Source organism: Ambystoma mexicanum, chromosome 4q (assembly GCF_040938575.1).
Source record: "Ambystoma mexicanum isolate Mex_15411 chromosome 4q, UKY_AmexF1_1, whole genome shotgun sequence".
NCBI lineage: Eukaryota > Metazoa > Chordata > Amphibia > Caudata > Ambystomatidae > Ambystoma > Ambystoma mexicanum.
Window position 1 is genome coordinate 1,160,623,040 of NC_090928.1, and position 20,714 is coordinate 1,160,643,753.

The following is a 20,714-nucleotide window of genomic DNA, read 5'->3' on the forward strand; positions in this document are numbered from 1 at the left end:
CTGGTAGTCTTTAAAACGAGCCAGCAAACAGTACTTCACCAGTACAGCACACGTATTTCTTGGCACTGGAATTAATTGATATTTATTTTTTATTGCAAAATATAGTTTATTGAAACTTTGATTAACAAAGCCAAATAATGTTGTCAAGACTACTACTATAGTGTCATCGGAATCTCATCTTCCATTTTCATTAACCCCCTCCAAATCCCCCAAATTAGACAACACCGTTCAACTGAAGTAAACAAAAGATAAACATAAACAGTACAAATAAAAACACACTGTAAGGTTCATTCAGTGGCTTTGGGCAAGTTCTCCATGTTCTCAACAACACTAGGCTGCCCCCCTTTTCCCATTGCCACAGGTGTTCTCTCTCCCCAACAGATGTTCATCACTGCAGTAAGTATCTCAAAGTTTGTGGGTGGAAGAACCTCTGTTCCCTGTCTTGTACAAAGTCAAAGAATTGGGCCCAAATGCGGGAAAACCGTGTCATATTTCCTGTTGCAAGTGCTGACAGTTTCTCCATTGCGACAATTTCCCAACCTTTGATCCACCAGTACTATGGCATTGGACCGTCCCTTGTTTTCCAAAATCGTGCTCTGTTAAGCTTTGCATGCTCAGTAACATTTGAATTATTAGATCTGCCCTGGGTCCTGTGGCTGGAAATTCCCCGTCTTCTGGTACCTCCCCCATGAGCAGAACTCGGGGGCACAACGGGAACAGCGCTCTAGTAATGTTCTTTATTCTTGACTGGATTTTTTGCCAGTAAGTTTGTATTACTGGGCAGTTCCACCACACGTGTAAAAAGCTCCCCAATTGGCCACGCCCAAGCCAGCAGCGATCCGAATATTCTCTTGCTATTGCATGCAGTCGCTGGGGTGTCATGTACCACCCGAAGCAGAGCTTAACCGCGCATTCTTTATACCTCATACACCTGGAGCTCCTACAGATTCAGGCCCATATACATGGCCAAGAGTCTGACGGGAGTCTCTACCCCCAAATCTTCCTCCCACTGTTTCATGCATGAGAGTTTATCCTCCAGCTGGTCATTGTGTAGTACCCTGTAACACTGAGTGATCCTATGGGTGCTTTGCCCCTCAACTGACTGAATTTTGATACCTCTTTGAGGGCGTGTCCCTGTCTGCTTTATTTTATGATTAGAAACCCAGTGTCTAATTTGACAATAGCGGAAGCGCTCTGATTCCGGGAGAGTGAATTTGCTTTTGCATTCTATGAATGTGAGGGGAGGCCGTCTTTATACAGGTCTTTAAGTCGCAAGAGCCCCAAAGATTCCCAGCAGCTAAAATACCCTCTTGCCAGGTGCAGAGAGAATTCTGGGTTTAGCAAGACCGGCGTTAGCGGTCCTTTGCTAGCTTTGATTCCCAACCATGCCTGGGCCTTATCCCAGGTCGTGAGCGATTTTTGTGTGGACTCAAGCAGGTCTCAGCCCTAACCTTTCTAGTTAAGAAGTGCAGATGGGCTAATGGAGTGTCAGTCATGCCTGTTCTATTCCCATCCCCTTTGGCTTCTTTTTTTTCTAGTGCCCAGACGAACATTGGTGCAATCTGGGCTGCTTGATAGTACCTGTGCAGGGAGGGAACTCCCAAACACCCAAACTCTTTTGCTCTGAGAAGCGTTTGCCACAAAATTCTAGTATGTTTCCCTTTCCAGATGTACTGCCCTACTGCCCCTTGCAAGTCTGCCAGCAATTTGTTGGAAATACTAATCGGTAAGGCCTGAAAGATTTACAGGCGTCTGGGCAAGATAGTCATTATTTACTGCTGTTACCCTTCCAAGCCATGATATATCCTGAATTTCCCAGCTTTTTAGAGTGACTTTTGTCTCTTTCCATAGTTTCCAGATATTGGCCCCGTCGAGATCTCTATATGCCTGGGTGATGTTTACCCCCAGATAGGTGAATTAACTTTCCTCCCACCTGAACGGGGAGGCCGATCGTAATTCTACCTGGGTGTCCTAAGATATCCCTATAGACATGCCAATTGAATTTTGATGATTGATGTGAAACCCAGAGAACTTGTGAAACTCCTCCAGGAGGTCCATTATTGGGGGGGTTGACTGTACAGTGTTTTGTAGAAAGCAGATGACAAAATCTGCGTAAGGCACCCCATTATGTGTGTTCCCTGCCCACTTAAGACTCTGCATAAGGGGATTATTATGTGCCAGCGGCTCTATGGCTAGTGCGAAAATCAAGGGTGACAACGGGCACCCTTGTCTTGTTCCCCAGCACAGAGGAATTGGGGGAGAATTATTCCCATTAACCCCAACCACGGGGAGGAGATTTGCAAGTTTGCTCAAATTAGCTTGATGATATTCGGCCCGAAGCCATATGCTGCTAAAAGGGCTTGTAGGAAATCCCAGCCCATGCTGTTGAAAGCACGGTGCACATCTAAGGAGATAAGTGATATTCTCTTTGGAAATTTCAGGGATAAGGATATTTTATCAACCCCCCTCCTGATATTATCATGGGCCCCTCTATGTTTGATGAAGCCCCTTTGGTCAGCATCAATTATACGTGGGAGGGCTTCCTTCAGTCTTGCCACTATCATTTTACTATATAACTTTGCATCCGTATTGTGAGGTGTGGGGTCAGCTGCCCCGCAAACGTTTTGTAGAATCTATTAGTGAAACCACCCTGTCCGTGGCTTTTCCCCCAGGGAGACACCGTATAGCTTGGATGACTTCCTGGGGTGATATGGGGTTTTCTAATGCATCTCTTGCTGCCTTCAAAAATCCCAAATGAGGGAGGGGTCCCCACAGTGCCTCCCCCATGTGAGGCAGAGGCATTCTTAAAGAAATCCTCCATGACCTGTAGCTTCCGAGCTTCAGTTGTAATGCTCCTCCCATTCACAGATTTCAGGGCCCTTATATAGTTGCGAGTAGCTTTCTTCTTGAGCTTTGCCCGCCAGTAGTTTATTAGCCTTATTGCCCCTAGAGTAATAGAATGGCTTTGTCATAAGTAATGATTGTATGGCTTTCCCCATCAGGTGGGCTTCCAGGTCCAGACTGGCTATTCTAAGGTCTCTTAGCGTACGTTTGCTGCCTTTGTTCATATGTGCTTTCTCTTTCTCCAGCACTTTCTCCTCTATCTCACTGCGGGTCAGCCGCTGAGTCCTACTCCAAGAAATTGGCTGACCTATGATGACCCCCCTAAATACTGCTTTATTGTGAGGATGTCAAGCCCTCTGTAATATTGTCTAGAAAAAATTGGGTTATTGCTACCTCTATCGCCACCGTGTCCCCAAGGATGCATTTGTTGAGCCTCCAGGGGGGGTTTTGCCGTGGGGTCCCTAATTCCAGGTCAATTTCTAATAACAGAGAGGAATGATCCATAAGTGTTTTCGGGAGGATTTCTATAGTAGTGACCAATGGTATGAGCGTGGGGGAAACCAGAAACATATCTAACCTAGAGAAGTCCCCATGTGCTGCTGAAAAGAAAGTGTATCCTTTTTCCCCTGTATGAGCAAAGTGTCACATCTCAATGAGCAATAGCTCCCTCAAGTAATATGGTCATGGTGTAAAAATTAGATTTGTCATTTTTAGTCAGAGCCAGAGTTGTATCTATCGGTGGATCCACCACAAAATTGAAGTCCCCTCCCGGTATTACATCACCCTCCATAAAGCTCCTGACAGTCCCAGTAAGACCCTCCACAAACTCCCCCTGTTTTTCATTTGGTCCGTTGATCACCCAAGAGAGATTTTACAGTCTCCAAGGAATCCCTTAATCAGCAGGTACCTCCCCTGCGTGTCCTTCATCAGCAAATCCCGTGTTCGCAGTGGTAACCCTTTGCGGACCATTATGGCCACCCCCATTTCTTCTGACCCTCACAGTCAGGGACAGGCATTTTATATAAGGGTTGTCAGTCATGGATTATGTCCATTGTGCCAGACCTACCCCAAAGCGATGGGAGGCAGGCGTGCTAGACAGATGCGGCAAGTAAAGAACCTCTTGCTCAGAAGACTTATATTGTGAAAAGTGTTGTGGACTGTGAACTGTACCCAATAGCCATAATAACCAATAAACCAGGAATGTATGTTCCCAACACAAACCAAAATCAACTTTGCATGAGCCCTTCCTCCTGTGCTCTAACAGATCATCCAATTGAGAAGACAGTTGGTCCGACACCAATCTTTCATGATATCATCTCTCCCCCCACCCATGTCCAGTCGTATCCGTCTTGTGGAGTCTGCGCTCACCCGCTTGTCATGTTCAGCGATCACCTTTCATATCCAGAGCCTGGATCCATGTCCAAATGCTCCACAGCCAACTTGTGTTGAGTATCCGGTGCCTTGGGTCCCATCATTTATTGTTCATGTTGAGCGCTGCCTCCGGGAGCTTCCTCCATCTTGGCCTTCTCAGTTTATTTCTGTTAGACGATCCCTGATTTTGAAGTAACTCTCCTTTAGCAGGACCCTCTTGCAGCCCACTCATCAGCCCTACCAACACTCCTTCAACTCTGATTGTATATTTTTTGTTCTTAAAATCAAATAATAGCTTACAAGGGAACCCCGATCGGTATTTGATTTTCTGCGCCTGCAAACAGGCCATCACCACATGCAACTTCCGCCTGTTTGCCAGGGTACGTGGCGCCAAATCCTGCAATAGCGCGATTTGCTTCCATCAGAAATGTGGCGGCTCTCTCTTCCGACCCGCCGCCATGGTCTGTTCTTTTTGCTGGAAAAAGTGGACCCGAGCCAGGACGTCTGGTAGCAGGCTGCAGCGTAGACCGTGTGCATTTTATCTATTTCCATTGCTTTGAATTCTGGGAAACAGTGTTACGGGGTACCGTCTACCCCAAAATGAGGTTCCTTGTTTGTGAAGAGTCTCAATTGCTCAGCATGGGAAAATCACCCCCTTCCTGTACCTTTATGATGTAACACATTTCTCCAAAAGCAAGTATCAAGTAGGCCACTTGAGTAGCCATCTATATTATATATTGGATTAATTTGTGAATTGGAGGCAGGTAAGTGATTTCAAGGTGACCCCTCAGTTAGAGAGTGAGCAATTTTCCTACATATTATGATTTATTATCGATTGTTGAAAGGGACATAAAAGAGGCAAACACCGTAGTCACTTTGTTAAATAATGTAAGGATTCAAGATAGCGATATGCTCAGAGACCATACCATAGATTGATAGGTTTCAATCTACAGACGATTGTGTTTTATCTTATGTCAACAGATATATTAGTGTGTGGTGTGAGATCTTTTCTGACAAACCTTTGAGGTTTACTCAAAACACAAATTATAGGTTAAATCAAGGTTTGATAAAGAATGTATTAGAAGCATCAGGGAACAGAAACCTAGCACAGGCACAGACCCTAGGGCAAAACTATAGCATATTCATGAGAGAAGAAAAAAGACAAAGATCAAAGAAAATGCTAGCTGCTAAATTGCCTTTGCTAAAAAGGATTCAAGGAGATGTTGACACATCATTAATAAGAGAAATACATGTGAGGAGCTAGCCCCCAATAGCAACACCCTAGAAGACCAATGGGGTGTGCATTTTGCTTTATTTAAAAGACACAGCTTCCTCTTTCATGTCACTGGAGAACCAGGGTCATTTGACTGACAGTGAAGCGGATGGCATTTATCGCAAGTGGGGTAGCAAAACCACTACCTATCCATGGGGAAATCTCCTAGCCCTGATGGAATACCCATTGAGTTCTTTAAATCAAAACTCTTAGGGGCTGATTCATGGAATTTGGGCATCGAAAAACATGGATTTGTGCGCCTTTCAGCCTGCAAACCCCATTTGTTAAACAGGGATTTGCAGGCATAATGGCGCACAAATCCCTGTTTTTCGGCGCACAAATTCCATGAATCAGCCCCATAATGTGGATTCCTCTTTTGTTGAAATTGTGCAACTGGTTCACCAAGTGCAAAAATAATCCCACTAGTTTAAGGGATGTTGAACTCATGCACATTTATAAACAGACCGAGGTTTACCTTCAAATTATTGCCTCACTTCGTTGATCGATTTTTCAGTACAAAAATATGGAAAGATTCTTTTGAGCAACTTGTAGCAATGCACTTAAGAGCTAAAGAGTGTGACTGATCAGCGGGCTAGATTCTATCAAGCAATAACACCCATATATCTATTTCCCAGGTTATTTTTAATAATATACAATGAGTAATCTTATTAAGTCAACAACTCTATTTTGATTTTGTAGACTTAAAAATATTTATATCAAGGTCTATATATATGGATGTTCCGGCATCGAAAACTGGAGTGTTAACAAACACCACCCTTGTTTTGGGCTCATCATTTACAGACACAGGGTTCTTTCATACAATATGATGCAAATTGTGCAATTGAAAGAATACGTTTTCAGAAATAATGGTCAAAACTATTACCCACATAGGGAAGTCACTCATCAAACTAGCCTAAAAAGTGGGCCAATTTGACCCAAGAAATTGGACCACACTAGCATTTTGGTTCCAGCATTGCCCTATTGCCCTATAGGTCAGTCCAAGCCTGGCGATGGATCTTTTATGAATTGTAAATCATGGTCACAAATTCCTCGACGTTGAGTCTACATTTAAAGATAGATTGTGTTTTGAGCTGGTCCTCTGGTCTGTTCCCTTTCCATGTAATGTCTGGATGCCTCCCTTTCAGGGTTTCCTCACCTGACTTTGATTCTTGTGTTCGGGCAGCTATGCCAAAGTTGTTTGACCGTGGTATCTTGCCGATGGTCTCTTGATTTTTCCAGGATGGTCTCTTGTCGTGGTATTGAGATGGGTCATTGCAAATAGACTTAAGGTGCTTTGTCCTATCTTTCTTTAGCTGGTGTACCAGATACATTTTGGGGAGTCCTTATTCCAGGGATCTGCAACCTGTGGCTCTTGAGATGTTTTGGACTGCAAATCCCATCAGCCCTTGCCAATGAAGTCAATGCTGAAAGTTCATAGGAGGCGTAACCCCGCATGTGTGAAGAGTCGCAGATTGGAAGCCCCTGCCTTATTGAAACTTTGGTAAGGCCCATGAAGAGTGAAACCATTCATAGTGATGAGAGGTTGTTTTGCAGGATATAAGGCGTAGGTCTGATCCTCTTCTCTGAAAGTCAAGTACTTACACAGATAGGAGAATGTAGTTCAATCATATAAAGGGGATGCCCAGTAAACTCGGCAGAAGATCAAAGAATCAACCACAGAAAACAAAACTAGTAGGGGAGGGGAATGGTGCAGCAGAGGCTAGAAAGAAGAAGAAATGACAGGAAATCAGGACAGGGCCCCAAGGGACGGGTGTGGAGCCATGCCATTAAACCCCCAAGGCTCAGGTCACAGCAACATGCGGCGGTGAAATGCACAATGCGAGCAGGCAGGAAGCGGAGAGACAGGAGTAACACTCGGTTTTCCTGCCTGTCTATACCTGTCTATGTGATCCGATGCTGAAGAAACAAACCTACCTCTTCTTTGCACTGTCTCCCAGGCCTTCAGCATGCACGCACCCTCACGTACATTTGCAGAGTGCAGACCATGACCACCAGCACCCTGCTAAATGCAGGCCCGGCGCTGCCGCGCACGTGTGTGCCCTGATCTCTTGACCTCTGCAGATGTTGGTGGTGCCTGCTAAGCTATACTTCTCAGTTGTGGTGGGCCGCGTGGGAATATCATTAGATATTAGAGCGCCTGAGCATCAGCTGTTACCAGCGCAGAAATGTCTCTTGTAACAGAGGCAGCCTAAGAAGTAATGAATGCATTTTTTTAACCTCTCTTAAATAATGCTTGAGCAAAGCAGACAGGTAGGTTTGCTCTTGTTTGCACTTCTTCCACATCAAGTGTCTGGGTGGTAGAACGTATATCAGCAAAACAACGCGGAAAGCGCACTTAAGAATAATTGAACATAGTGGCTGTATACAGGGCCCAGATGTCACTGCACCACTGGATCATCAATTTGAAATCAACAAGCACTTGCCAATGATTTGAAATTAACAGTAATACCGTGTGTTGGTCACTACCACCAGCAAAAACAGCAACTCACAAACTGTTCCAACAGGAACAACAACTTAGAGCCTGATTTACCGAAATAATGTTACATCAGGCCCTTAGTGTTTTTCACATCAGGCACATAGGGTCGGTTTCAACTAGGCCATCTGGTGTCATTATAGCTATATCATTTGTATGCCAGGTTTTCATCAGATCCAGTTTCCCCGATTGCACTTTAAATGTACAGTTTTCACGGCGGTTGTTTTGGACGAATATATATATTCTTACAAATATATATGTGTTTGTGATAGGGTATTTGGGGGTGGTGACGTGGTGGAGGTAGGTTAAAGGGAGACTTTATCCCAATAAAATATCCGGCTAAAATGGCTGCAGTGAAAACTGCAGAGTTGAAGTGCAAGTGGGAAAGCCTGCCATGATGAAAACATGCAGAACCATAATATTCAATGGGGTGTGACAAGTTCTTCAGCTCTTAGTGGTTGTTCATTTGGGATGCCGACCGATAAGAAGTAAAGCATTACTCATATTTTCCACTGATAGAGAGTCATCCAGCATGCACAAAAAGGTCAATGCATGTCTTTAGTAGGCGTACTGTAATGGTGACTGTATCGGAGCGGGTAGACATACTACAATTCCAATGGGCAACAGACGGGTTACACCAAAACAAACATTAGAAATACAATATTGAGTAAATGTAGAAAACTGCCATCTGGGCAAGGTGTTGGTAAGGTAATGTACACCCAGATGTCCACATGTACACTGTGGAATTGGTGAAATGCAGGTTGTTTTGTGTGACTGGGACCGTAAACAATAGTTATTTATTTAGCAGTTGTTCATATGGCTGTGTCAAGGCCATAGATTAAGTTTCGAAGTTGAGCATTATCTGGTCGTTTAAGCACAGGAAGCCATTATGCGGTGAGATTCTAAGCTGGTTTCCAGTGAATGTCTATTTGGGTTAAGAAATGAATCACGGTGCTTTAAATGTAATTGCAGAAGGTTTGACTATATGCAAATACATTCCAATGCTAATTCCTATTAAGCTACTGGAAGTTGGTTGCTTGACACATTCATGGAGATGTAATAGAACTGTTTTCTTTACAATATTTGTGTAAAAAATAAATCACATGTAAGCAAATGTTGCTAGATTGTTAAACACGTTTTAAACATCTAGAAAGACTTACCATCAAGGAAGCTGTCACATGTGTGTCGTAATATGACAGTTTATAAAAAAAACATGGGTCGCCCACCGTACGGCATGGTTACAGCTGTGACTTGTGAAATCCGTATTGGTTCTCCCGGGAAAAAGTTCAATGCAGCTTTTTCTATGCTGAGAACTTTTGAATCTAAATTCACCTTGTTTTTTCAATGATGTGGTACACGACCATACTTTGTTCGCATGGTCTTCCTCACTGCGTGGCATGCAATAGTAGACAGGCTGTAATTGTGACATGCTTGCTACAGCTGCTGGATGTTGTAGTTCAAAACACCTGAAGAGGCAAAGTTTGCAGATCCTTGGAGGCTCACTAACCCTGAGTGAAATTCCAACAGGGTGATTCAATTAAATTCTGCCTTCTTCATGATTAACGATGACTACAAACAACAAGGAAGCAACATTTCTAAATCGAGGGGTGATTCGTTCAGTTCTAAAGAAAGTACCAAGTCTATGTCTAATCAAAAATAATGATATAGAGTTTGTAAGATTCCCAGATCCAAGTCACCACAGGGTTGCGGAAGTTGGCTGTGCTTCAAGAGAGATGTATGTGGCTATTGAAAACGCAAAATCGGATTTGAAGAAGTGGGACATGCTAATGTGAAAACCCCAATCAGAACCACTGCAAACAAAGAGGCAAGCGGGGCCTAAGGGTTCCCAAAACCAGTGGAGGGCGGGATAGTTACTTAACCCAACCTGAAAACTCTACCAGTCCCGGTACGTCCCCAAGAGATACCAACAAGGACAGTACCTTGGCCCTACTCCCGAGCCTCCACACTGAGGTTTTTCAGAAATTGGGGTTGGGTCAACAACCTCTTTAGAAATGATGGTTTGAAGGTTGTTTGTTGGAACACAAGGGGGCCCAATCATTTTTCATCAAGGGCAATGAAAAATGTTCTTTTTGGTGAGGGCGATGTCCTGATGCTGCAAGAGACGTGGATAGTAAACCAAATTGCAGTGGAGGGTTACCATATAGAGGTGCAAGGTGCCTCCCAGAAAGCAAGAGGGAGGCCGAGTGGGGGGGATGTTTTTAGCCTTTAAATGTGCCAAATTTAAGCATATCAGCATTGTAGAATTGCATACGCAGGGTTTGCAATTGTGTAAAGCAACGTTGAAGAATGATAAATGTGATTGAGTGTTATTGTTTTGGAATATCTATTGGAACCCAGCTTGCATGGATCGTGGTGTCTTCTTGAACCAGTTAGCCAAATCGCTGGGCCACTTGAAATCTTTATTCTCGGGTGTGGACATAAATTTGGACGGGGACCTGAATACACAATGTATTAATCTGTCAAGGGATCAAACAAAGTCAAAGGGGAAGAGGATTATGAAGAATGGTGATTTATGGGTAGAATTTCTGAAAGAATGGGACCTCAAAATGTCAAATGGAAATCTGCCAGGAGATACACCAGCTAAATCATCCAGAATCCCGGGTAGTTCTATATCAACACTGGATTATTTGTTTCTCTCATGCCTTCTCTTCGAACAAAGAATCACCCTGAATATCAGAGAAGGGGGAAGAAGCGATCACCTTGGCTTGCTTCCCAGATATAAAATCAGGAACTCAACTAAAAAACAACCAGTGTCTAGAGGTGAGTAAGGGAAGAGTCTGGCAACTTAACTATAAAGCAGGGGGACCAGCCCTTAATGAGAGGCTATCAGCTCTGCCTGAACATATTCAAAAATAGAGCTGTTCTCCCCTCAATCTTTGTAAAGTTTATTTGGCTGACTTATCCACCAAAGACCAATAGTGGGGGGGCAAAACATGTTCACCGACATATAAATGATGAGGAAACAATGGAAAGGAAAAAAAGAAGTTAACAAGAACCTAAGACAGATAAAAAAAAGTAACTTGGGTAATGAGGAGGTTGAAAAGACAGAAAAAAGCCTTAAAAAAGTCATACAATGAATGCTTATTGTCGAGGAACCGAAAAAGATACTAACAGGACGGGGAACATATATTGGAGTTGTCGGCTAAGAGGGATGCAAAGGGCTTCCGGTCTATAATAAATGAGTTGGAAGGCAAAAAAACACACAAACAATGTAATATGGTTCCAGAGAAAGAATGTATTAACTACCTAACCTTAGCATTTGGAAAAAAAACTCTCTGTCAATACAACACTCAGGCAGAATGGCATCTGACTTTCACGTAACCAGACATTGAAGATTTAATTTTAAAAGGGTCGACCATGATAGCAGCCAGACTAAATGGTCTGACCTATCAAGTATTAACGAATAACTTGGATCTGTGGGCAAAATTGCTCAATTGGCTTTTTAGAGAGATCCTGGCAAAGAAGCAATTTCCACCCTTGTGGTGAACTGCTACAGTCATTCCCCTGTTCAAGGGAGCCGCCCTATCGCCCTCTTGGACATTGACATCAAGATGCTTATGACAGTCCTGTTGGGAGAGGTGGAGACCTGGGAGAGAGGAGCAAGGGTATTATCCAAGTGTCAAACAGGGTTTAGGAGTGGGTTATCAACCGCAATAAATGGCATGGTGTTAAATCTTATGAATGAAAGGACGCAGGAGAAGGGTAAAGAACAACTGTATAGAGCATGGGTAGACCTTTCCAGGGCCTTCGACCAGGTGGACAGGGGAAGGCTCTGGGTGAAGTTGAGAGCAAAGGGTTTACCGGAAGGTTTGTTTGGGATGCTCATTGAGTTCCACAGAGAGAATGAGATCAGAGTGAGATTGGATGCTGAGGGACATATGTCTGAACCAGTCAGAGTGAACTTGGGGTAAGGCAGGGGTGCCTAGGGGCCCCCTTCTTCTTCAATATGTACACAGCAGACATGGGGGACTACTTAGCACCATTTGCATTGGCAATTTCAGTGTTAAATGGGAAACAAATACACTGGCTCACTTATGCGGATAACATGGTGGTCCTGGATAGAATGGCCAGTGGGTTACAACATCTGCTCAATGGCCTTCACCAATATGCTGCCAAAAATGGGCTCTCTCTAACCCTATTAAATCCAAGGTAATGGTCTTCAGGCAAAAAATAAATAAAAATCACCTTCCCCAGTTGGTCAATGTGGGCTGAGATGATAACAAAGGCGGAGGACCTGGTTTAGTTGGGTTACAGAATCTATGTGCACCCGGCAATCTGCAAGGTGGAGGTGGAACTGAAAATAAAACCCCTTGCACCACAGATGAAGAAAATCCTGTGGAAGTATGGGAAATTTTCCATCATCTCTGTACTGAAATTTTATCAGGCAAAAGTAATCCCAGTTCTGTTATATGGTCTTGAAGCAAAACTCCAGTTATGGAATACCATGTGGCAGAAATGGGAAGACCGATTGTGGAAACAGGTTTTGGGTCTGCCAATGAACCTGGCAATGGACAATCTGAGATTCAAGCTGGGCCTCAGATCTCTAAAATGCCAAGCTGGTTGGAAATTGATAACATTTCAACAGCAAATTGTCACAGCCCAGGACAACATGAGGAGGCACTCAGAGGGGGGGGGGATCAAAACTTCTGGGTGAATTACATTCAATGGTGAAAGATCTACCTGCAGAGGGAGAGATAGGGACTGAGTTGCTGCAAGAGAACCCAACGAAGGCAAAAAGGAAATTGGAGGAAATGGATTGGATACAGACTATCGGAAAATTAAGATCTGTTCCCACCCCAAACCCCTACAAAACAAATGATTGAGAATTGGGTTGTCTAAGCAAATACTTGATCAAATTTCCCGACTGGAGAATTAGGAGCAAATTCCTAAATTTGAGATTGAATTTATTACACACCGGCAAAGTGTTAGCAAAAAAAGGAATGGGGGAGTTGGCTATAAACCTTTGCCATATGTGCAAAAATCCAGAACACCAATCAATTAAACATCTAGTGATGGAGTGTGAAGGAACTAGAAGGGCCAGACAGACAACAAATTTGTATCTGAGACAACATACTGGGCTTAAAATCAATTATGGGAAATATTCATAGATGGTCAGTCTCAGCAAAAGACAATAGCAGTGATGCAAATGCTGGAGAGTTGTAAGCTGGGGCTTTAGGCCCTCGGTAACAAGGGTAAACCTGTTTTTTAGTAATTGGAAAACTTTGATAAAAAATGTTCAAGTCTGAATTCCATCTGGTGCTAAAAAAATCTGCTGGCCTATTATTTCTCTCCCCCCTTCCCTCTTTCCTCCTTTGTCTCTTTTTATCTCGTTGTTTTTCTTCTCTCCCACTCATTTCATTTTCTTTCCTCGTTCTCCACCTGCATCGCATATTCTCCTTTGGGATTGTCAAGTAATTGAAATGGGTACATTTAAAGAAAAGGATATTGTTTTAACAAGCTTTTCAAGGTTTGAGGAAATTGTTTCATTGTTTTCCTAACCTGAATGGAGGAAAAATTGTGTATGTTTTAATATGTGTTTGTGATAAGATGAATTTGTTGATTGTGAAAGGTTGTTTATAACCATATACAAAAAAAATAATAATAATAATGATTACTTGTGTTTGTGCAGAATAAGGATGTACACTGACTGGTAGGATGAGCACGGATTACACGACACAGCAATTATGCCTGACTTTGCTAACCATAGCACAGGCCAAGGAACTATAGCCAGCATTTATAAATAAATAACATATATTCTATAATAAGTGTTCCAGGAGACTTCAATGCTCGTTTAAGATTTAATTATGAAAAAATAATTGAGAATGCAGGGTTTTATCATTGAAGTACAAGGACTCAAACTTCTGAAAAAGTTCCTCAAATCATTGCAAATTAAACATGTCTGTGTAATGGGGCAGATAAATAAACATGTAATGCCCATTGCCCTACTCAGATCAGTATGCAAGTACAGATTCCAATCCCTGTCCCTGGCCAGTATCGTCCAGGTGAGAGAATACATCTTCGGAGGCAGCCCTAACGCCCCAAGAGCATAGGGGAGAAAGGCAAAATAAACCGAGACCATGCAGTTGACGTTATGAATAGAATAAATGATGTAACAAATAGTGGCACAAATAGAAGTTACTATCAATATATATATAGAGAGAGATAGGGAGTGACTAGATGACTACTTATACACACAAACTATACATAGTAGACATGAGTACATATATACATGAAGAGCACATATTCATGAAGAATACTAACACGCAGACATGAATGATATTTGCACACAGACACAAAGAATATGTATATGCAGCCCCTAACAATATTAACATGTACCAGAAGTAAAAATGGTAAAGAAGTTAATACCTTCGACAAACGTTGAAGAAGGCCATGTAGTAAGCCTCTTTACAGGGTATGGATAAAGGGAAGATCCCTGAGATATGGGAGACAGACATATTTTAATTTGTGTTAATATTTGCTGGTGCAAGACTTGTGTTGGGGGATAATCTGGAATTGTAGACGTGAGTTTTGTATTGGTAGAAAGGTGAAATGGTGTTGTGGACCGGGGAAAGGGGCCCGGAGTGTGAGCAGCAATTGTGGTACTGTTTGATGGAAGGGTTGTGTGTTATTGAGGACTCGGTCTCATGCCTGTACCCTGTAACTAAGTTATTGCAAGAAACAGCGCCTCAATGCCCCTGGGCTGCTTGCGCCCTATATAAATATAAATAAATACATAAATAAATAAAGACGCAAGTGAGGTGAAATTGGGGGAACTATTGTGGGGAGGGTTTTGAAACACAGTGAAAAAATGTGATCAAGAGTTGAAGCAGCCTTTATTGATCATTGGTACATTGTGTTTTACATTGTAAGCATGGCAGACACAACCACATTGAGTGGGTCATACGTAGCTGGCAAGATATTTATGCCATGGCCTCAAGACAGCACTCATTCGAAATCTGTGCTGCAACTTTTACAGAACAGATTAAGTATATTAGAACTGTGGAAAATGTTTGAGGAAGAAGTGGAAGAGGTACAAAATAAAAGAGAATTGATGCTTAACCAGCATGACGGAACGGGTCAGCGCTATTACAGGAAGAATCTGACGCTATCCGCAGAATGCATGCAAAGTTAACAGAAGTAGATGAGGCGCATCAGAGAGTCAACGGCATACAGGACAAGATACATGAGACCACAACTGTGTCAGGCACATGGATAGGAGGGTATATTAGATTAAAACATATTATATGAAAGACCAATGTGAAAGGTAAAAAGAAGGTGAGGGCAGGTAGCGGTGGACAAGTGGCGGATAAAGAGAAGAGTTTGGAGGAAGAGAAGGAACAGGAAAGACGATGAGAAGAGAAGGAAAGAGAGAACAGATGTGAGGAAGACAGGGAAAGAGAAAAGATAAGGGAGAGAAAGAGAGAGAGTAAAGAAAAGAGAGGAATACAAAGAAAGAGAAAAAATGAGACGAGAATGGGGAAAGTTCTGATTGGAAGTTGATGACATTATGGAAAGACACACAGTGCTAGACAAAGGAGAAGACGTGATGATGAGATGAAGCGACAGCCTCAACAACCTAAACAGGAACAGAAGGGATGGCACCATTATAAGAGTATGTTGGGGAACATATCAGCAAGAGGAAGATAGGACCTAAAAACCTTCCTCTTCAAGTAGCAGTATACGATCCTTAGTTCTCTCTCTTCGACCCCTGTTATCCCGGTTTCTCCAAGTCTTTTTTTGTCTTGTCTGCGCCCTCACACCTAATGGTTCATGGTTGCGCAATATAAATGTAATAAAGTAAAGTAAAGTAAATGGATGTATTGGCAGAAGTAAGAGCTGAAAATGTGTCTTCTTGGCAATGTCCTGAGTGTGACGGGGAAGGAGTGAAAGGAGTCAAATAGGACTCCAAGGTTTCTGATTTCAGAAGAAGGAGCCCAGGGTGGGAGGCCAGAGAGAAGGTCAGAAGGAGGCGGAAGGGGTCCCAATCAGAAGGATCTCGTTTATGCTGGCATTGAGGCAGAGATCGTTGGAAGTGCACTAGGTCTGGGTGGCAGATAGGCAGTCAGGGTGAAGGAAGGTGTGAGTCAGCAGGAACTCTGAAAAAGAGTTGAGTGTCATCTGCATAACACTGGAGGTTTGGGGAGAGCGGGGAAATGAGAAGTGCCAGCTGAGCAGGGTAGATGTTAAAGAATCAGGGGGAGAGGATACACGAATAATACTCCCACATACACATGAAGATTATTTGCACACAGACATGAAGAACATATACATATACATGTGTATATTCAGCCCCTAAAAACATCAACATGTACCAGATGCAAAGCACAACATGAAGAATGAACCAAAATGCAGCCATTGTTTCTAAACAAAAAAGGCCTCTGAATTCAAAATGCTTAATCTATTAAAAACATGTGTATTTGAGGAAATCATACAGAACTCAAGAAGAAGTTTACAACTAAGAACCAAGGTCAGGAACTAGGAAGGGAGTCATGGAAGAGCGGAACGCAGACACCAGATGACAGTTCCCAGAACGAGACGTGTTAGACCTCCCCAGATAATCAGAAAAAAAAAAAAAATATATATATATATATATATATATATATATATATATATATATATATATATAAATATATATATATATATTTATATATATATATATATATATATATATATATATATATATATATATATATATATATATACATTACATGGCCACGGTAGTGGCCATGTAGTGGCCATGTAGTTATGGTTAAGTTGGTGTTTCCATAGGAAGAGCACTTTTTGGGTGGCTTATAACTTCGCCTCCCCTGGACGAATCCTCACCAAACTTTGCAAAAAAAGTATATGGCCCACTCTGAATTTGTTTGCAAAGTTCGGTGAGGATTGTTCCAGGGGGGGAAAAGTTATAGGGGGAGTCCCAAAACTTTTTTTTTCCCATAGACTGAATGGGAAAAAACATTGCGCATGGCTACAGCCCGAACCACTGGACGGATTTACACCAAATTTGCGGCAGGAGTGGCGGCCTGGTCCCGAAAGCGTGCTTTTGCAAATTTGGTGTAAATCCGTCCAGTAGTTTTTTATAAAATGACCAAAACGTAAGGCAAAAAAAATAGTGATATCTGTGTTCGCTTCGCGGACGGACTTCCCTGTTCGCTCCGCAGACAGCAGCCCGATTGGCCCATGGCCTTGCGTCATGTCCGCGGACATGCAACGTGTTCGCTGATTGGATGGCGAGGGGCGTGGAGTGCGTCAGATTTTCTGTGGCGCCCGCCATCTTGTATTTGCGGTCGACCGCGTACAGCGCGGTGAAACGTGGATAAAAAATTGTATTTAGTGCCGTGTGTTGGTGTGTAAGAGTGTTTGGGGAGGGTGGGGGAGTATGAGATAGGTTCAATGTTTTGTTTTTTTATGTGCTAGACGTTTTTGTTGCGTTCGATTTGTCCACAGAGAACACGGCTGTTCTGATATTTTGTAAATAAACTAAATGGTGGGGTGTTTAGAGGACGGAGCATGTGTCATTTTTGTTCGCAAGGAAGGTAAAAATGAGCTATGAACACTCGCGGTGTACTTAATTGTTCGTAAATACACAAACTGGGGGTGTACTCAGGACGCTGTCCGTATTGTAATCTGTCTAGTTGAATGTGTTCTAAGAACACTCGCGGTGTCCCGAAATGGTTGCAATTACACAAAATGGGGGTGTTCTGAGAACGTTGTTTGTATTGTTCGTTGTCAGGGTGAAAGTGTTTTAAGACCACTCCTTTTGTCTGCTAATAGTACAATTTCCTATGGGCGTCAACCGACTTTTTGTCCACTAAAGAAACGATAAATCCGGCTGGTGTGCGCCGACATTATGTGATAATCCTATGACTGGCGCTATTGACCTGGCTGACTTGCTTTTGCGACACTAAATCATATCTCCCGCCTCTAAGCCTGATATTATCAAAGCATTCATATTCCCAGCCTCTCTCCGTGACGTTACAGGGTGCGTCATCAAACGCGCCCAGTCCTCTCCAGTCCTAAGTGACTTTACACAGAACCCGGAAGACAACACATATTATGTCACAACACAGCGCGCTACAATTCGGAACATGAAACAGTGATTTAAAAGCAAACAGCAAGATTGTACATTTTGTAAAGTACATTTATTTGACATCAAATGTTTAGAGAATATTCAGCAATTTGCATTTGTCTTTGTTGTCGATCCGCAAAAGTTCATGTTGAGTCACGCGATGTTCCTTTGCGGTGCAGAGGGTGTTAGATCAGCTTAAACTCAGTGCGCCACAATTCAGAATATGAAACTGTGGTTTAAAAGTAAACAGCAGGATTGTACATTTGGTAAAGTACATTTATTTCCCATGAAATGTTTAGTGAATATTCAGCGATTTGCTATTGTCTCTGCTGTCGATCAGCAAAAGTTTATTTTGAGCCACGCGTTGTTCCTTTGCGGTAGATAGGCTGTTGGTTTATGATAAAAGCAGTAAATGGTCGCTCTGATAATCGGAAGGTTGCTCCAACAACGAGCCATTAGACCACCCTATAGGTTGGTATGTTGTTTGTAGCCGCTAGTACTGCGTAAGGGCATATCGGTCCTTGGCGATTGTCCCATAAAATGGTGAGGGTCATGAAGTTGCATATTTGGACCTGCACCTGGCAGTTGAAGACCCCATCCGCTAGAGTCTGTAAATCGTGACATAGGCAAACTGGGGCCACATACCTGTTTTAAAAAACATAAATTAGTCTCACCAGCCGATCTTCATTAAAATCATCATTTTATTTATTAGGGCGTGAAACTATTTGCTATCGAAGATAGTGCAACGGAGTATGTCAATAATAAAATAATATTATTTTCCCATTCATATAGCGCTAAGAACCGTGAGGTATCTAAGCAGTGCTTATTATTAACCACGGTGTGTGGTGCTCATTTATCAACCACGGAAGGATGAAAGGCTGAGTTTGGCCTTGCCGGGATTCAAACTTGCGTTAGCAAGGTGTGCACGGATGTCAAAGCGAGCGTTGTACTCGCTGTGCCACTTGACAGGCTACAGTGAAGTGGCACAGCGAGTAGAGCGCTTGACCGCCTAAAGACCGGTTACATTATTTCTATTAACCCACCCTGTGTCGTCTGCCTTTTTCAGAGCCCTCTAAATGACAGGGTATCAATTTGGCGGTGATAATGCGCGGTAGAAAACATTATGCCACTTTCAACGAACAAGTTCAACTTGAGCGATGTTTAATGCTACGCTATTGTAATTATATTTGGTATAAAATAATCTAAAGGGTTACTTACAGTACAATTGCAATTTCCATTGTCTACGAGTAGTGCAGTCCCAAAATATGACTCCGCGTGTGCGAACGATCTTTCGCTTAGTGATATAATATATAAAAGTGGTTTTGTTTCAGAAATGTCATCCTTATCTTCTCTTACGTTTTAGCAACACTCCTTCAAGAGAAGTCTTTCATCACAATCTCTGTCTGTCAAGGTCAAAACACAATACAACCTTATAGTCCGCTTCGTGAGCCTCTCCGGGGCCCGAGAAAAAAATGGAAGCAGCTGACCTTCACTGTGAACGAGCATAAATTCTTACTTTGCAACATTCTGTGTAAAGCCATCTGTGAGAAGTTGGTTTTTGCACGCCATGTTTGTATATTGTTTGCGTGATATTAAAAAAAGTTAGTTTAAGGGACGTTATGGTTCTAAGTACAGCCGAAAGACCCCTGAAAATCGCAAGTTATGGTAAGCTATGAAAAATAACTTGCGCCACCACCGTGCACTGCTAAGACTAACACCCAGGACATCAAAGATGACATCGCAAATGTCATTGATGAAATCACTGATGACATCACATGTGTATGTACTTTTCATGGAATTTGTGTACTAGGGATTTATATTATAATGTTGCGAAAAAAGTGTCAAGGATATTGCAATAAATATCATACCGTTATTAGTGCTTTGAACGATGCATTGATATAAATAGCATTGTATTATGGTATTCTATCTAGTATACTGAGCTACTAATGGAGAAACATAGCATTGTGTGCAGAGTACAAGATGAAATTATAATATTTGTAATGTTAATATGTTGAATAATGAAATGATAATTGTCCTGAAATGTTCGAAAATTCACAAAATGGGGGTGTTCTGAGGACGTTATTCGTATTGTGTGATTGCTTAGCTGTATGCAATGAGGGAATGGCACAGAGAGTAAAGTGGATGCCGTCCGCGGACACCGGGCGTGATACATCCGGGTTTTTCCAGGAAATCCAACATGGAAAGAAGACTGTACGGATCAGCCACTCAGATGTCGAGGTTGTGGATTTGTGTTGAAAGAGACTGTGTGTAGTGAAGATGGCAGAAGTGGAGAAAGTCAGGGTGTTGGTGCTCGGAGATATGTTTGTGCATGGTTTACAACAGTACGCTCAATGCAGGCATGTTGCAAAGAACTTTGATGTGAAAGGAGTGGAGGTGGTGTGGAGCACTGTGCCTGATTGTAATGTACAGGGAATTGTACAAGTTTGTGAGGATATGGCCACGATGAACAGTCCGCATGTGGTAGTTTTGCACTATGGTGCTTTCCATTTGGGCAACGTCAGTGCCCCTACTTTGTTGGCTGATTTGGAACGCTTGGTTCAAGCCGTAATGAAGATCCTTCCAAATGCGAAAGTAATTTTTTCTGGATTACTACCTAGGGCAATATGGGACAATAGTTCAGT

The 20,714-nt window shown here is 42.6% G+C and overlaps 1 protein-coding gene across 6 annotated transcripts in view; it reads left to right on the top strand.

The window, feature by feature from the left end:
- The window catches only part of LRFN2 (leucine rich repeat and fibronectin type III domain containing 2), a 2,062,896-nt gene that overhangs the window by 1,284,085 nt on the left and 758,097 nt on the right, over positions 1-20,714 (top strand). For 2 of the 6 annotated variants that reach the window (XM_069608745.1, XM_069608744.1), the window contains one exon: positions 6,802-6,989. The exons of the other annotated variants lie outside the window; for them this stretch is intronic. The gene's annotated coding sequence lies outside the window, so the exon portion shown is untranslated. The remainder of the gene's footprint in view (positions 1-6,801; positions 6,990-20,714) is intronic. 6 annotated transcript variants of the gene reach the window in all.